The sequence below is a fragment of the Taeniopygia guttata genome, chromosome 1, assembly GCF_048771995.1.
Source record: "Taeniopygia guttata chromosome 1, bTaeGut7.mat, whole genome shotgun sequence".
Classification (NCBI taxonomy): domain Eukaryota; kingdom Metazoa; phylum Chordata; class Aves; order Passeriformes; family Estrildidae; genus Taeniopygia; species Taeniopygia guttata.
Genome location: NC_133024.1, coordinates 103,066,878 through 103,084,673, shown reverse-complemented (window position 1 = coordinate 103,084,673; position 17,796 = coordinate 103,066,878). Strand labels below are relative to the sequence as shown.

Genomic DNA, 17,796 nt, shown 5'->3' with positions numbered 1-17,796 from the left:
CTGCCCTGATCTGGCAGTGCAGGCAATGGTCCAGGGTAGCAGCTCGGTGCTGAGAGCACACACCAGTTACCAAGAGCCAGCCTGGGCATCCCTAACTGCAGGATGAGATGTGCATGATGGAGCCTAGCTGTGCTCAACAGGGATCTCTTTTTCACTGCTCTGCCCTATCACTTACCACAAAACAAACTGCCATAAATTCTCACTCCTCTGCACAAAGCACAGCCTTATCCTGCAGATTAAAAGATCCTTTTTATTTTGTATCATATTTCAGACTCTGGGGGAGTATTTACTTCTGTAAAAAAAAAAATCTAGGACTAGTATTTTTTTTCTGTCTTGTTCACAGTTTCTTTTCAGTTTATATATTGTTTTTATTTATTTTTCCACATGGTCCTTTTATAACAGGAAAATTGATACGTTGAATTCTCAGTTACCAAAGAGAAACAGAGTACCAGGGAGAGGATAGCTGCTAAAATGGGCTGGAAATATCAGCACAGGAAACGAAATGCACTGGATTTAAGGCCTGAGAAGCAATAGTCCATCAGTCTTATGAGATGCCTTATTTTCATTTTTGCAAGCAGTCATGGCCTCTTCAAGTCTTTTAAATTATTGATCTGGTCTCAACTATTCTCCCTTGCTAGTCAGAGGCAAAAGGAAAGCACCATTTAGACACCTATTTTGGAAAGCTGGAGTACAAAACACAACAACTGTCTAGACAGCTTAAGTAAATCTATGATCAGTCTTCGAAAGTTAAACTATGTGACTTTCAAACGCTGCTACTGGCAAGTGTGCAACAGCTTGGATTAAACCAGAGCTGTGAAACTGAACCTTTCCTCTAATTCAAGTGCACCAAAGATGTTTCTCAAAGTATTTTATAGTTGCAGATAAAAGGGTAAAATTTTGAAAAGTTGGATAAAACTATCGAGACCTTCAAACTTCATACACAATCCTAAAAAGAACAATGACAGTGTTTATGTTCACAGAGGATGATATTCATACATGGGAATCCAAACAGCATATACTGAAGCAGAATGAATGGGAAATGTCAGCCCTTGTGTGGGCACACACACACCCACACACCAAAAAATGTTTTCACCAATCTTCCTACTCTTAAGTTGAGAAGGTACTCTACCCTGTGGTAAATGTAATTCTGCCACAGAAATTGCTAGCTGATGTTCAGCAGTTTTTTAATCCCTTTGTTCAGGGCCATTATGCTTTTTCTCCAGGATGGGAGAGCTCACTTGGGGAAAGGGCACTAAACATGACATGCTCCAGTCTGTTGGGAGAGACTGGAAAAAGCCTTAATGCTTAATGCTTTAAGTAAGGTTACATGAATTACCTCATGAGCTTAGGTGCCCCCCTGAGTCTTGGTGGCATTCCCCCTTTAGACAGCAGTGGTCTAGTGGGAAGCTAACAAAGGGTGTGATGTATTGGAGACAAAGTTTCCTGGGCAAATAATAGAGACTTTATGGAATTGAAAGTGTATGGTTTAAACACAGCAGGAAACTAAGCAACACACAGCTACTTGCTTAGTCCTTCCCCTTGCCACAATAGGATGGGGAGGAGAACTGTAAACGAAAAAATATTAAACCTCTGGGTTGAGATAAGAACAGTTTAATAATGGACATAAACTAAAATAAAAGCATAATAACCATAGCAATAATAATTGCAATCAAAAGGAGGAAGAGAGGAATAAAACCCACGAGAAATAAGTGAGGCATGATACAATCGCTATCCTCACACTCACATCTGCTCAGCCCATCCCCAGGCAGCATTTGGCCCCTCCCAGCCAATTCCCTCCAGGTGAAATACTGGGAATTACTTGCTATGGTATGGAGCATCCTTTGGGATAATTTGGGTCACTTGTCCTGGCCATGTTCCCTCCTGGCTTTCTGTGCACCTGCTCACAGGCAGAGCATGACACCCTGAAAAGTGCCTAATTAAATGTAAGCACTGCTCAGCAACAACTAAAATTTCAATGTGTTATCAATATTGTTCTTTTACTGAATTCCAAACACAGCACTGCACTAGCTACTGAGGAAATGAACTCTATACCAGGTGAAATCAGGACCTGGGGGACTGTGACCACTGCTGTACTGTACTTGGTGGTTTTATTATGAAACTATTTGGTAAGATGAAAGTGTTACCATGTATTACAGTAATCTGTAGTTTGCTCTGTGTAAATTCTTCCTGCTCTCCCTCTCTTCTCTTTCTCCAGTGTCCTCAGCCTGTCTGGTGCAGTATAGCTCTTATGTACTGCTATGTACTGTTTTCTGCTCTAAGGGACTTTACCCTGGTGTGCAGGTTTTTGTCTGCTCAGCTGGGGTCTCACACACTAAACTTTCTTTTCTAATGGCACAGATGAGAACAGGAAAAACTTACTTCTGGATCTGTTTCCTGAATACTTGAAGCTTTGCCCCATCACTATCCTCAAGATATTAAAAAATCAGTAAATCATATGCTGAATATAAAAATTTCTTTTAAATAGTTTTATTCTTTCCCCTCAGCTTCTCAAGGAGTGAAAATACCGCATGCCTGCCCTTTTCTCTGTAAACCTCTCAGTATCTTTCCCCTTTAGCTGCTGAAGTCATTAGCCAGGTCCAACAAATCTGCCAGAGCACAGTCTCAAAGGAAATACTGTCATGAGCACAGACAGTTGAATAGAGAGAGCAGCACAAATTGGTGCCTCATCTAACACAAATTTTGCCACCCAATTTCAACAATTATCTATTTTCTTTGCTCTGGTGGCAGCTTAGCAAATACACACTAGCCAGCAAATACACACAGCTGAGCAGCACAGTTACAACCTGGAAGCACTGACATCCTCAGGGCTTTTCCCAAATGGTGACTAGAGAGCAGAGGAGGCTGCAGAGGGAAGGGACAGCCCAGGGATCTGGCTGAATTGCAAGAAGGCAGGAGCACTCACATTTGAGCATTCACATTTTATGTGCAGAGAGGATAAAGGACATACATCCATTGAAGATATTTTGTTTTAATGCCGTTGTTCACAACAATGATGCTCTGGAGCAGCTCTGTAAATTCTGCCCTGTGATAATCCTAATTTAGCCTTTCTTTTTTGATAGAGTTTTAGTACTAACTGCTGTCTCCAATTGTGTGTAATCGCTGTCTACTTTTTATTTCAACATCTGTGGCCCAGAGTCCATATTAATTTTGTTTATCCAAAGTCTATCTCACTCTGACCCATTTTTATTTCTTCTTTGCACACCAGTTCTTGATGTCCATTTGGAAATCAGAATATTCAAAATAGTTTCTGAAATTGATAGAATGCAATACCTCATTTTGTTTTTTCTAGAAACAATTTCATTTAAACTACAGCTGCTTTTTTCATTATTTAAATTAACTGTAAGGCCATAACAATTGTTACCCTCTTTAAATGAGATTGGAACATAGAATTATCTGGAAAATACCCTGATAATTAAGTTTTATCTTCCCAACGAGTAAAAGGATTGGGGCTTATAATTTGTTGAGAAACAAGTGTTAATTCTTTCAGTGTTATTTTGGCAATGTGGAAGACCTTGGAAAATGCTATCATTGAGAGTATGTTAAGCAACAACTGTTCTTAATTATGAATATTTTTCTGGAGGGAAAATAAAAGCATAGCATTTTATATATAGATTCATCCTTATGCTCTTTTTTAACAAGGACCATGTGTCTGAGAGTGACCACTGCATTTGAGACTGTAGTCTAAATCAGCTAGAAAAATAAATTCATCCCATGAAGATAGCAGCAAGCCTTGCTTTGCTCCATCCTATACTGCTAACATCTTCCATACAAAAACAAGAGATATTAGTGAATCCCAATTGGCAAGGAGAGATAATCGTAACTAAGCTTTATCTAAATGAAGACAGTTTTATACCTCATTTAAAGGTAAATCATCTAAAGAGCAGTCCTGAAACTGTCACAGAGGTATTAACAAATTTTAATTCATATTATATTTCTCTCTGCCAGTGAAGGCTAGATTTTTGTCTCTTATCTAGGAATTCACTGTCAAAACAGTCTGGCATAGAAGAGGATGAACAATTAGTGACTTGGATTACAGCAGAGTTTCAGTATCTTATTAACTGCATTAAGGGGCAGGGTAGAAGATTACTTTGACATCACTTTTGGAAACACCATTTCAACAGGGATTCTGAAGTCCCTGCTCTGTCACATTATAGAAATTACAGAGGTCAGGTGCTTGCCCCATTTGCAGCTCTGTTGGCATTTATGTGCCAAGGAGATGAGGAATTTAAGAGTATCTGACTTTTAAAGATCTGGTGTGTCTGCTATCTGATTTTTTTAACAAGGAGAAATTCATCCTATTCTTTGTTACAACACCTACTCATTTGATTTTCTTTTGGCTCTACACTAAGGAGTTACAGCCTTTTCTTTGGGTATATTTATAATTTTATAGTAAAAAAATCACATTTCATTGCAAGGAACAAATTTATCCAGCATTATTTATAGCTTAAAAAATGTTTTGATACAGAATATATTCTAAAATTCTTAAATATTTAAGTTTTTGCTTTATTTTTTACTCACACTCAGGAGTAACAAATTCAGGTTACTGGTTCAGAAGGTGTTATTTTCCCTGACATTTAGGAAATTTTGTCCACGTCCTTTCATCCATGTTTCACAGAAATCAAATAATATGTAATAATATTGAAATATAATAATCTTGAACATTTTACCTAACTAAATAAGGAATTAAAGTAAATAAGATATCATCTTCTGTAACTATTGTATTAAAAATTGAAGCAATTCTTAAATTTTTCAGTAGGGGCAAAAGAATCATACAGTAAAAATAGAGCCTTGCAGAATCATGATTCTCATTAATATTTTTTCTGAGATGCTGACATTTGTCTCTCCCTTTTTCCAACAATATCCATTATTTGCTAATAAATTGAGAAGGATTCCTCATTTATTAACAATAAACTCATAATGAAGGCATTAATCATGTCTTCTTTCAATATTAGCTAGAAACAAATTAGCACAATTAAAAGAGCAACTGTATTTTTTAATTGAAATGCCATTTGCTTATTTGCACCATTTTTATCTGAAGAATATTTTAACCACACTTAAGAAGTCGAGCTGTGTTAAAAATCTCCCTCTTTCTGTTTCATTTATTTTACAGGTATTTTGACAAGCGGAGAATAGCACCTGTACTTAAAACGAAGTGGTGCAAAAATATTGCTATGAATACTGATAGCAATAAAATTCTGTGCCCAAGGTGTTGGAAAGTGGGTGAGTGGGACCATGTACGAGTTGCATGTGGTCTGAAAATCTGGTAGTGGTACCCCTGGAGCTCCACAAGAGCATCACAGGCCTCCTGCTTGTCCTTTGAAATTCCCTGTCTTAAGGAGCTGAATATTTTAGCAGTGCATGGAAGTGTTGATTTATAGCACTTTTAGACATGCACATTTCCTGTTTGTATATTAGATCCCTGAAGAACACTGGACACAGGCTTAGCTTTTTAGAAATATTAGTCAACTGTACCAAAAACACAGAACTAAACCTGAATTCTGAACTTTCTTCATTAATTTTTAATAAATTCATATTGCATGTTGAATTATCCAGTGCTAATGGATGAGCTCATTAAAGGAGACAGGATTGGTGGCAGCCTGGTTGAGTTTGTGATCTCAAGGACCAAATGCCTGTGAGGCTAAAGGGAATTCCATAGTATATATTTCAGTCCTAAGAATTAGTTCATGCATGATTTTGAATGTGAAAACTGAAAGAATAGCAACAAAGAATAGTCAACCATACAATGCAGTTTTATGTCTGAAAACTAATAAGCTTCATCTTGTTTCATAATTCAGCAGAACACACCTTAAAAAGCAGCTGCAGACCCACTATTCCTTGCTTGCAAAAAAAAAAAAAAAAATACTTGTCATTCTTCTTGCTTTCTTAGTTTTTCCTGGATCTCTTGATGGCTTTTCATATGGAGAAATCTGAGCATTTTTATGATCATTGTCAGAAAAGTACCTGTACAAACCTAGCATTCCATTACTTAACTTCACTATCTGTAAACTAAAAAAACAAACAAAACACACAAACAAGCAAAGCCCCTCACTTGGACTAATCTATTCTACAGCTGCTGCACTGCCAGTGCCATCAGACACAGTGACTCTGCATGTGAAAGGGTTGTTAGCTGGGCCTTAGCTGCGTAGTTACTCTTGTTGATCACGAAGGTGGTGGTAATAAGCTTAGAAATATTATCTTTTGCTTTCAAATCTCTTGTTCAGTGTTCATTCTGCTGCTCGGGAAGCCCATCTTCCCCCTTCTGCACTTCTGGCTACCAAGCTGCCCTATGTTAATTCCTGAGTTAATAAATATTGAGGTAACTGAAAGAAAGAATTTATTCCATAGCTCCAGTTTTTTAAAGCACATCTTTTTCAAGTCACAGCAAGCTCAATATTGCCATACCTTTAAAGAGAAAATTGTGGGGAGCTCTGTCCCCTGGCTCACAAAATTATCTAGATAGCCACATTGATACATAGATAGCAGATATCTAAAAAAGTGAGTTCTAAAACAAATTCAACATACAATAGCCTTCAAACCAGCAGATTTATCTCTCCTGGTGAAGTCACAATGTCTTTGCATTTATGTCAGGCTACAGGTTCTGGCCAGCAAGATGTGAAGCAAAGCACAGGAAATCTACCAGCCACAGATGTTTTACAGGCGCTTTGTCCTCAACAGGAACCTCTGACTGTGTTCAACTGCTTAAACTATTATGCATGTAGAGGTAAACTGGCTTAGAGCTCAGCCAATTTAGCACTTCAGCACTCCAAATTTTATATGCATAAAAAGGTTTAAAGGCTGTAGGAGAGCTGTAAGTCACTTTGCCTCTGCAACCATGAAACCTTAAGAAGCTCAAGAAGGCAAGGCCTTATCACTCCTTGCTAGTTTAAGCCTTCTAGCACAGAGGACCCAGGAAAAAGTTTCTCTGGGCTTAAGGCAGCCAGGATTCCCCTGATACCACTGAATTCTTCAAATACAGAAGCAGAGCTGGTGAAGAGTTGCTCCATTAAATGCTGGTGTACCTATAACCATTTCATCATTATTACAAGTGCCAAGTGCTGTGCTGTAAGATCCATGAAAATGCTTCTCTCCCACACATTTCCTAAAGGGCAAGAAAATGCAATGCCTCTGGAATCTGGCTGGCCCCTGCAGATTTCCATTTCCATCTTATCATGTTTTCTCTGAAAATTAATACAAAATTCACTTTCCTCTGGCTGGCACACGTGAGTTTTCTAAACCATATTGTCAGAGATTGTTAGTGATTGAAATGCATTTTTATGCATTTCATATGCCCTCTATGCATAAAAATCTCATTTATTTGTCCAGAATTAAATCTACCATCTATACAAATTTCATTTCATCAAAAGTGTTTGATGTCAGCATGGCCTAACATGGTTATAGCAGTGTAAGTGGAAGAAGGTTACAAGCAAACCACCACACACACAGCTTATCCACCCCTCTGCCCAGATACTTGGATAAGGTTGTGATCCGAAAAAGGGCAAGCTTTTACCAGAGACAAACAAGAACTGGCACTCAGGCCAACTCATCTAAGCATCCTCTGGCACAGTCCCTCCACTGCCTCCAGCTCTGTCTACAAACCTTTCCCAAACAGGGTATATAATCCTGTGATGTAAATTATCCTAATCATATATAAAAGCAGTTTTGAAGGCTGAGGCCAAGTTATTGTAAGCTTACTTTGATGTGTTTTGACTTATAGGCAACACTGTAGCCAAAACTACCAGGCCTTATTCTGCATAAGATTATACACTCATTAATGCTCAGTGTAGTGCTTACAGTTTCTTGGTCTAGCAAGCCCTGAGATAACATAAACAGTCACTAATAATGAGCTGTAACTAGGATGAGGAGGTTTTTTGTTGCTGAAATTTGAACAAAACTTTGAAGTGCATCTGTCAAAATGAATATGTAACCAAACTGCAGCAAAGTTGTGGCTGAGTAGGGACTACATGAAGAAAAAACATGGCCTGCAGACCTATCACGGGTTGTTGGTTCCCCATGAACTGAACCACAAATAAGGGCGGAGAGGTGAATAGAATCAGGGCACAAAATAACTTCTTTCTACATGAAGGTAACATTTTACAAAAAAAGGTTAAAAATGTCACCACTTTATTTATAAACATCTAGGATTCCCACTTCTAGGTAAAATTTTCAAAACTCTACTCAACTTGAAGGCTTAAGACTAGGGGTTTTTACCATTTTAATGCATGTGTCAACAAGAGCTGATTCTTTTCAGGCATTTCATCTTCTGTCTCATTATTGAAAAATATCTTTGTGGAATCACAAGATTTAGCATGAAGTTTTATAGAAGTTTTGCAGGCAGGTACAGTTTTAAGCACATACAATTCTAACTGAGAGTTATTTTTACCAGCTGTCAGCTGTTCATAGTAAATCTTGAGGTCTATGGATTTGCACATGAGAAAGTGAGCAATAAGTAGGATTCATCTTGATTGCTTTATATATTCATAGCTTTTAACATCAGAAAGGACAAATACATATTGAGTAACAGTATATATTTCAGAGTAGTTAATGCCATATGAGCCACTAGTTAAATTCCATGTTAAACATTTAAAAACAAGCATGTAAAAAAACTCCTCTTTTTTCTTTTAAAACACACCAACACAATGCAGCATTCCTGTCTTGAATAATGAAAGGCAGTCAGTATAAAGGTGCCACTTGCATTCTATCAATATTTAAGAAATTTCTTCCAGAATAAATTCCTCACTGTGCACTGTTCTACAAAAAAAAAAAAAAAAAAAAGCTAACATAAAGTAATGTCTAGGCAGACAATAATTTCTAGAATAAATTTTAAAAATATATTATCATGCTATTAAGCAATAAATCAGAGGATAAAGCAACAGGTATTTATTCTGGTCTTATTCTGATCTTACTGACTGCCACCAAAGCATGGTTTCAGCTCCTAATGGTTGTAAGTGATAAAGCTGGGGTACCTCAATGACAAGTGAACCCTCACAACAGCAGTGTTTGTAAAGCCTCCTTTCCCTCCTCACACAAACATTAAAGACTATCAGAACTATGTAACACTAGGTTATTTGCAACTAAGCAGCTGTGTAGTAGCAAATTACATTGTTTGGAAGTCCCATAAATAGCATGAGAAGGGGATGTCCTCTGGAGGAAGAAGCAGCAGAGTGCCCTGCAGACAGGCAGCAGTGTCACCTCCAGGACTGAGTGTGGGCACAGCTGAGGAGCTCACAGAGGGTGAGCACAGGCACACAGGCATTTCAGACTGAGGATCACATATATTCATCCTTCTCAGAGTTCTGCCTAGAAGGCACACTTCTCAAGCACATTGTAAGGGGTGAAGAAAAATACATTACTGCAGCCTGTCTTGAAGATTTATTCTCTGTACACACAGTTGTGCACATCTGGTGCATTGTGCGTGGGCTCTTCTTTTCCTCCTGGCATGCTGCAGCATGAGACACACTGATGGAAAAATCCAAGTATTGCCTGTATTAGCCTTTTTTCCTTGAGCAAACTGAAATTATTACAGAGCTAGAATGCATTCATTGTCTCCAAAACTCTCATCACTTTCTGTATTATTCCAAAGGTATTCATTTTTAAGTGCACATACCATCCAAAGTCTGAACTGTTAAACTGAAGATAAGAATAAAATGTCTCCAAAGACCTTTGTAATGAGGTAAAAGACTTCCAGATTTTTATCAACATTTCCAGCTCAAAGCAGCTCAACCCTCTGTTTTTCTGCACTAAAATAAATTGTGTACAATTAAAGTGAAAGATCTGGCAAAGAACCATGTTTTGGAGTAAAACACTGGTATCCAAACTGTTGTACAGCCAAATAATGTAGAATATGGCCCAAACCCACAAAGAAGTCCATCACAGACAGAAAGCAAGGAAATGGTTTCCTGCAGATGCAGCATGTGGAAGGCATGCCAGGTGTCTGATATGTGCTTGAAGCCACCAGAGAAATTGAGCATGTCATCTTGTGATATCAGCACATGCTGCCTCGGTATCAAGCCCTTCGCTTGCAATAGCTGCTATCTCAGAGCAGACTGCCAGTGACAATGATCATTTTGGCTTATTTTAGCAGACTAGCTGCAATTACTGGCATCAGCAGGTATCAGACTATTTCCAGCAAAGGTGTTTGGCTTCTGAGCTCTAATTTAGTTCCTGTCACTGAGACTAGAAAATACATTTTTTGTTTCCCACAGCTTCTGGTGTGTATCAGACCCTAGCTTCAGCCAGGTATTTTAGGAATTCTAGGAGTTGTGTAGAACTGCACATTTAATCACAGCCTCCTGTCATGACTTTGGTGAATGACTTGTCCAAACATTAAAAAGAGGATTATAGCTTATTGAATCAGAAGAGGATCCTCAGCAAAAGAAGCTGGCCAGCTATTTACGCACTGAAATACTCCAAACAGTATTGGCATACTCCAAACAGTACTGGCCAAGTACCATCTGGTTTAGGGTTTTGGATGAAACATTAATTTTCAACTGGATTTCCAAACATCAAGCCTTTGAGGGTTCATTTATAAACCACATGTGAAACAAGCTGTCAGCAGACAATGAGCTGCCAGGGTGAGTGTGCAGCAGCAAGCTTCCACTGCCACCAGAGTCTGCTCCCTCTTCTAGGACAATTGACTTCAGAGCTGACACAGGGACATATAAAGACTATCAAGGCTAGAAAAGGCACAGAGCTTAGGCACACATAATTTTAGTCCACCTGTTAAAGATCATCTTGTATTACCATCTATTGCTCCTTTTCTTCCCTCTAGTTTATTCCTTTACTGTTTCATTATCAATACTAATGTCTGAGTGATCTTTTCACATTTACAGCCTGTATTTCTAGCTTGAAAGACAAGAAGGAACATCCTACTCTCCTGAAGAGGCTCCAGCTTTTACTGTTCAGATGGTCAAGAACCACCATGTGTAAAAAAAAAATTAAAGAAAATCCAAGGTCAACACAGTATCCAGCACAAGTGAGTTTTGCTACCTCCCAAATGAATGTGTGCTGGTTTAAATCAATGACCTCAGATGCTCCAGCATCCTGCCTAGGTTTAACTTCATTAACTTTGAACATTCCCATTGTAGTACACAATGCTAACCATTTATTTAACATTTTTTCAGATCACTTACATGTATAAATACACCATTATGGGCTGTGTTAATTAGTTCTATTGAGGATTCTAATCCAATAAATTCTGCAAACACTAGAAGCAAAGAAACAAGAATTCTGTTGCAACAAAGCATGTTTTGAGGTAATATAGATAGAGATTCATCCTGGGAAAAGTGCAGCAGCTCAGACCCTAAGAAGAGCAGATGATGGGTCAGATGTATACGGGAACTAGAAAAGAGGTCAAACAGGTGGCACAGACAAAATCTAAGCATGGGATACAGGGGGAAGGGGAGGGGAGTGGAGAGGAGGGAGATATCAAGCATCACATGCATGTGGTGGGTATAGTAATGAACTTTAAGCATATACATCTCATTCTTCCACAAGAGATTTTGGAGATTTTTGGTTAAAAAAATTAAAGCAAAGGCTGTTATTTTTTATTTTTATTTTATGGATAAGGAAATCAAGGCACAAAGGGATGCTCAGGAACATTTGAAGTGGCAGCCAGAGAAAGTGCACGACCCCTTCAACATGTCTGAAATTGATCTGCTCTTGTTTAAAATGAAGCTATGTGTTATTTTGTGATGCTAATCTAAGGAGGACATCTAGGAGGCTAAGCACTAGATTCCTCCAATAAGAACAAATCATGGGGAGGAAAAAGAAACATCCTAGGGATTGAATAAAAGAAATCCAATATACTGCAATAAAGGAAGAAATAGTTCTAAAATTCTGGGAAAATTAGCTTTAAAAACCTTTCTGACATTTTCCATTAAAAGTGGTAATCAATATAACACCTTCTATGAGGAATATCATTTCAGGCAAAGCAGTACATAATGCAGACATATTATGTAACATCTACTTCTTATGCTTATGATTATGAGTCAGTCATTTCTAAAAAGATCCCCAGCCCTAATTCCTGTCCAACCTGGAGGAAATCCTCAATCTGCTTTCTTCCATCTGTCCTTGCATTTACTTTCCACGACTTTTTGAGCCTTGCAAAAAGCATTTGGTTAAAATTACATAATCGGTTATTCCACCTTTAAAAGGTGGTGGTCAGGAATGGTTTTTATGATTCCAGTGATTGTAAAACATCACAGCCTCCACAGGGATCAGTCTTTCATACATTGTCTGTCACACATTACCATTTTCATCATGGAAAGCAAAAAGTATCTAGGGATCATCATCAAGCTCATCCAGGAACCAAAAGACAAAAGTGTGTCCAGTGTCAATTATTGTTTAAATTATCTTACATAATGTAAAATGCTTTAAATTTTTTGTTGCTGTTATTCTGCTTCCAGAAGCTCAGAAAAGGTTTGAAAGTTAACACTGCTTCCATACTCCTATGCTTGGACACTCAGCCCAGATATTGTGTGACAGATTTTAGCTGGGACTCACAAAGTGCAGGAGCTGGGGCAGCTCTGCTCCAGCCTTTGGTTAAATCTTTTTAAACCTCACTCTATCCTATAATGAATCCTAAATAGTTCAGGGGTGGGGGGGTCTTCAGTAAAAAAATAGCGTGATATATATTCAGTCATAGTCATAGCAAAGAACTACAATGTTGAGATATACATATATAGATATATATATATAGATAGATAGATATATATATATATGCATATGTGTATGTATATATGTGTATATATGTATATATGTATGTATATATATATGTATATATATATGTGTATATACACACACACACACACACACACACATATATATATATATATATATATATATATATATATATATATATACACACACATATACACACATAACTCTAGTGGTGGCTTCTGCTCATATACTTCCAGGAGGAATAAATGACTGACTATATTTTTGCCACACATAGAGGAATATTAGTCAGTCCTAATTGGAAAATATGAGTTGATGCCTAAGGGTTCCACAGTATGGGAACCTGGGGCTTGTGCAGTACAGCCTTTATAGTGTATTTGGCTCCACTGCAGGAATACCTTTTATTCTAATCATCATTCAGCACTCCAAGGCAAAATCCAGAGATCCTTCTCAAATGAGCATATCAATTTTCCACTGTAGCTCATTTATAATTAGTTTTTAACAGGAGTAATTCTTTTCAGCTACATTCTTTCTAATTTGTACTATAAATGGAAGTACTTTTCCATGTAAATTAACTTAACCTACCCAGAAATACCCTTCTATTGACACTGTGCCATAGACTTTCGCTCTTAAATTGTTTGGAAAATTTAAAACCAAAAAATGTTTAAATCAATAAACAAATCAGCAGCAAAATGAGCAAAAAAGAGCATCTAAAACATGGAACTAACTCCTCAGCCACTTTTTTTTGCTCAATTTTTCTGACTCATCCCCTTGTTTTCATCCTTCATAGGCATATTCCACAAGCCTAATTGTTTAGCTCTTACTTTCACACCAAAAAGAGGAGAAATAACAGTAAATGCCTTGGAAAGAACACAGCACTGCCTAAAATAATGCAAATTGATCCTTCCTAATAATCAAAATATGGACCGACATTAAACTATTCTGGTTCAGGTAGTATAACATTTACTTACTAAATATTCCTGAACTGAGTTATTTCTTGAAGCAATATTCAAACAAGCAGAAAATCCAAGCTGGCTTCCTTCTGTATCCTGCTTATTGTCATATAAATTCCTCTCAGGAGAGAGATGATCTGCATGCCTATTTTGCTCTCCTAAATAACCTAAATACTGTGATAAAGATTTCAAATGTTCAGATGCTTCAGGTACTCATGCACACCAATTCTTCAAGGAGAGAAAAACTGCAAGTCAGTACAGAATTCTTAGTAGGTCTACATATGTTAATTTAAAACCTCTTCAAAAAAAAAAAAAAAAACCCAAATCATTTCATAATTAGATATTAGTAGTACACTAAGTACCAAGACTGTGTTTCTGGGCAGTTCAATCTGCATGTGATAGCTTGTCAAACTACTGTCCAAGACCATTACATGGAAATATCAAAATAATTCCCTTATGCCCATTATTAAATATTTTTGTGTTTCACTCATATTTTAATAAAATACAGTGTATCTGCATGGTATTCATTTTACAAGAAACAAAATGAAAATTATGTTGTCTACCAAAATTGCACCTCTTCAGAATCTTGTGATTTTGGTCAATGTATGTAAAGAGCCTCTGAGACGGTCACACTCTGTCTTCCCTATAGTATAAAACAGCAAATCAGTAAAAAAAGACCAGTAAATCTATAAACATTTCATATATTTTTTGTGTACATAGGGTGGAGCTGTTACTGTGGTCTTTTAGGGCTAAGAAAAATCCTCTAGTATGAGACTCATTTATGATTAATTAGCCTCTCTACTATTGTTTTCTTGCTTGGTTCCCAGAACACAGCATTCAGTAGGATATGGATGACTAGCTACAAATATTGTAAATGCATGCTGGGGGAATATTTGAACATTTGTTCAAATTTGTTTGAAGATTTTTATGCTGCTAGCCGTCTCCATACTGTCTGAGCACAAAATTCTCAAAAGAGAATTTTCATTTTACTGTGTTCACAATTCTTCCCAAGTTTGTTTCCCATACAGATGAGGTACTTTAATTTCATTATTGCAAAAACTTGCAAAAAGTCGGTATTTAGCTTAAGCTAGCTAAAAACCATGTCAACTGCAAACTTTTAATTTTATATTAATTAATATAGTTACTAATTCTGCAGTCAGCACAGAGTTGAGTATTTGTAGCGCATTTAGGAATGTCATTATTCCCCAACAGCCAGCACAGTGGAACCTGAATATTAGTCTAAATCATGTTCATTGTTTATGCTTTTTAAAAATTATATATTTGTAAGATAGGTTATTAGGAACTAATCATTTACATAGCTGACAAACCAGGAATTTATAACAAACCACCAAAGATACTTTGTCTAGTTTTTGAATCTTGATTGGATAATTCTTACTTTAACCAACACCCCAAAATTGCATGTCACTTCTGGGTTACAGTGAATTTAATAATGTTTATTATCAAATTATTAAGCAGGGAAAATATTAATATAAGAGGTCAGTTACAAGGCACACATAACAGTTTCCAGATATTAAGCAATAAACTGAATTCCCATATTGAACCACTCAAGAAAAATCAATAGCTTTTGCAAATATGTAAAAGTAACTTCAAATGAGAATTTTAAAGGCAGCTAAAATGTATTTCAGCTGGCTCAGCACAAACCCCCAGTGCCATTTTGGATCCCCCCAGGTATCTGAGGCATCCATGAATGTTGGCAGATATAACCTGGTACCCAGGAGGAACTTGCATCCTTTTAATGGAGACAGGTGGAAACACCCCTGGAAGGTCTAAATTAGTAAAAATGGTCTGTGTTAAGGCAACTGAAACGCATTTCATCATCTTAGATAATAAGCAGTGGCAAAAAAAAAAAAAAGCCAGTTTTTCAAATCATTAATGAGAAAAAAATCAATCTTTATCATAATAAAAATTCTTTTGGCAAATTCTAAATAAAAAGTTAAACTTTAATATGTAAAAACCAGGCCAGCACTTGTCTTCTTGCCACAGTCAAAAATGTATCACTATGAGGAGAGTGTAACCTCTGTGATCTCTACATCTATTAATTTTTTTTCTTCCTTTCACTGCTACCTGAAATAGAATCATACCTGAATTACTCAGACTACAAGTTAAGAGGGTATAATGTGTTGAGTAGTCACATTTTTAGAAACCATTCTTGAAAATGTGTATGCACATTAAACAACTGAAGAACATCTTTCTTAACACTTCAATATATGCAAATATCTGAAATTATTCTTCACAAGATCCTTTCAGGTTGGTACATTAGATCACGTCTTTTCTTTATGCAAATTAGTTATCACATCTGAAGTGCATTTTCAAATAGTTTGAAAGTTGACAGAGCACTAAGCTGTGCTTAGCACAGAGGAGCAGCTCCAGGACATGATGCCACAAGAAATCACTGACCTAAGCAAATGCTGTATGATGCAAAGATCAGTATGCTAAATATGTCCTTCCATTGGTGTGTAAAGGAAAGTGAAAGGAAATAAAGATAGGTTCCTGGGAGACATTTCAGATATCTGGAGCTGTTTAAAGCATAAGAATTCAGGAGGGGAACTGCTACAGGAAGCCATGGTCTATAAAATGTACCAAATGTTATTGAGCAGTGTATATCACAAACAATATAAATGTGAGGCATACCCAAATGTGTGTAGGGGAATCTTTTCCAACCAATTCAAAGCCAAAGTCAATTATTTATTTATTTAGATTTGTTGGTTTAATATGTCTACTAAACCAAGACAGTACTTAGAACTGGATTGGAACTCACCTCCCAAAAAACTCAGTGCATGAAGAACTTGAGGTGGCTCAAGTTCATTCATCCCTAAATGAAGAGAAATACTTCAGTGTTAACTTACAAAGGAAAAAGATCTGCTCATTTCCACAAGGGCTCTGTTGCATTGACTAACTGTCACAGTAATTAAATTGCTACAGTACATAAAAACAGCCCCTCTGAATATGGTGAGTTATATTCTCACACCCAGGTTATTCTTCAGTAGTAAAGGACCTTTGCCAGCATCCTTTTGTTACAGCCTGAGTTAAATATAACTGCAGGAGGAATCCCATAAGAAATTCTCACTGTGGAGGTGAGGAAAGTCTTACAGAGATCCTAATCATGGGTGCTCCGAGTCAGGGGTGGATGCTGCTCCATTTTGCCTCCTTCTGCTGCCCTGTCCTTTGACCACCAGGAACAGAGGGATTTCCTGCCTCTGAGGTAACATGCAGTGCATTCTCTTCTGCAGCTTTCCTTGGACCCACCCTCCTGACAAATTATAGGTCTCTTTTCCCAGTCAACTTCTGCTATTGGCTCTGCAACGTCCTGTGGGAAGAGTTGAAGTATTTTTAACAAACTTTCACAACAGCTACAAAGGACAGTCAGGAAACGGAAAATTATAATTTCCTCCTTTAAGGAATTGTAAGCACTTTGATGATCTTGCTGCCCTGATTTAAACTTATTGCTACAAAGAAAGAATCCTGCCAGCTATAAAGGGCTTTGATTTCAGTTTTTTCATGCACTTATCATGACCTCATTTTGTAAAGTGCCAAGTGGATTTGTTCATTCATAACCCATTTTGATGCAGTAGATGGCAGCAGGAGGTGGTTTTGGGGTGGAGGGGTTAGTTTTAGTACATTTGATTAGTATAATAGGACATAAAGCTCCATTCTATCCTTTTCTACTTTCAATATTTTAATTCATTCTATGGGAAAAAATTCAATGGCAATCTGTCAAGGACTGCAATTATCTCTTAAATCAGGATGAAAAAAAAGTGTGTATTTGTGAGCAAGGGGAATCATTTACATAATAACTCATGGTAATAATAACCCTCAGATATAGTCTTTATACCCCATACTCTATCCCTTCGTTTTAATTTTAAGATGGCTGCTTCTTTCAGTGCAGTGCACCTAAAAATATAGACATTTTAATCTTGCATTTTTGGGCAGCTATCAGACAGCAAATGCTGGTACCATTTTGTGCTTAAAAATTTGCACTGCTATCAGCTGCCATCTGGCAAGGTTTCCCAAACAGAGGGTGGTTGAAATCCTCCAGAGAAAACCCATGCTTATGCTAGTGGTGGTTTTTCTAGGCTTATGCTGTCTTCATCAATTGGAACCATTGGTCTGTGGTGGATTCTGATAA

General features: G+C 37.2%; 1 long non-coding RNA gene across 2 annotated transcripts in view; it reads left to right on the top strand.

The window, feature by feature from the left end:
- LOC121470553 (uncharacterized) overlaps positions 1-17,796 on the top strand; it is an 80,810-nt gene that overhangs the window by 47,646 nt on the left and 15,368 nt on the right. Inside the window, exon 3 of one of the 2 annotated variants that reach the window (XR_012057937.1) lies at positions 5,132-5,241. This is a non-coding gene — a long non-coding RNA (uncharacterized lncRNA). Of the gene's footprint in view, positions 1-5,131; positions 5,910-17,796 lie in introns of those variants that run through there. The other variant, XR_012057935.1, reaches the window with a different exon arrangement.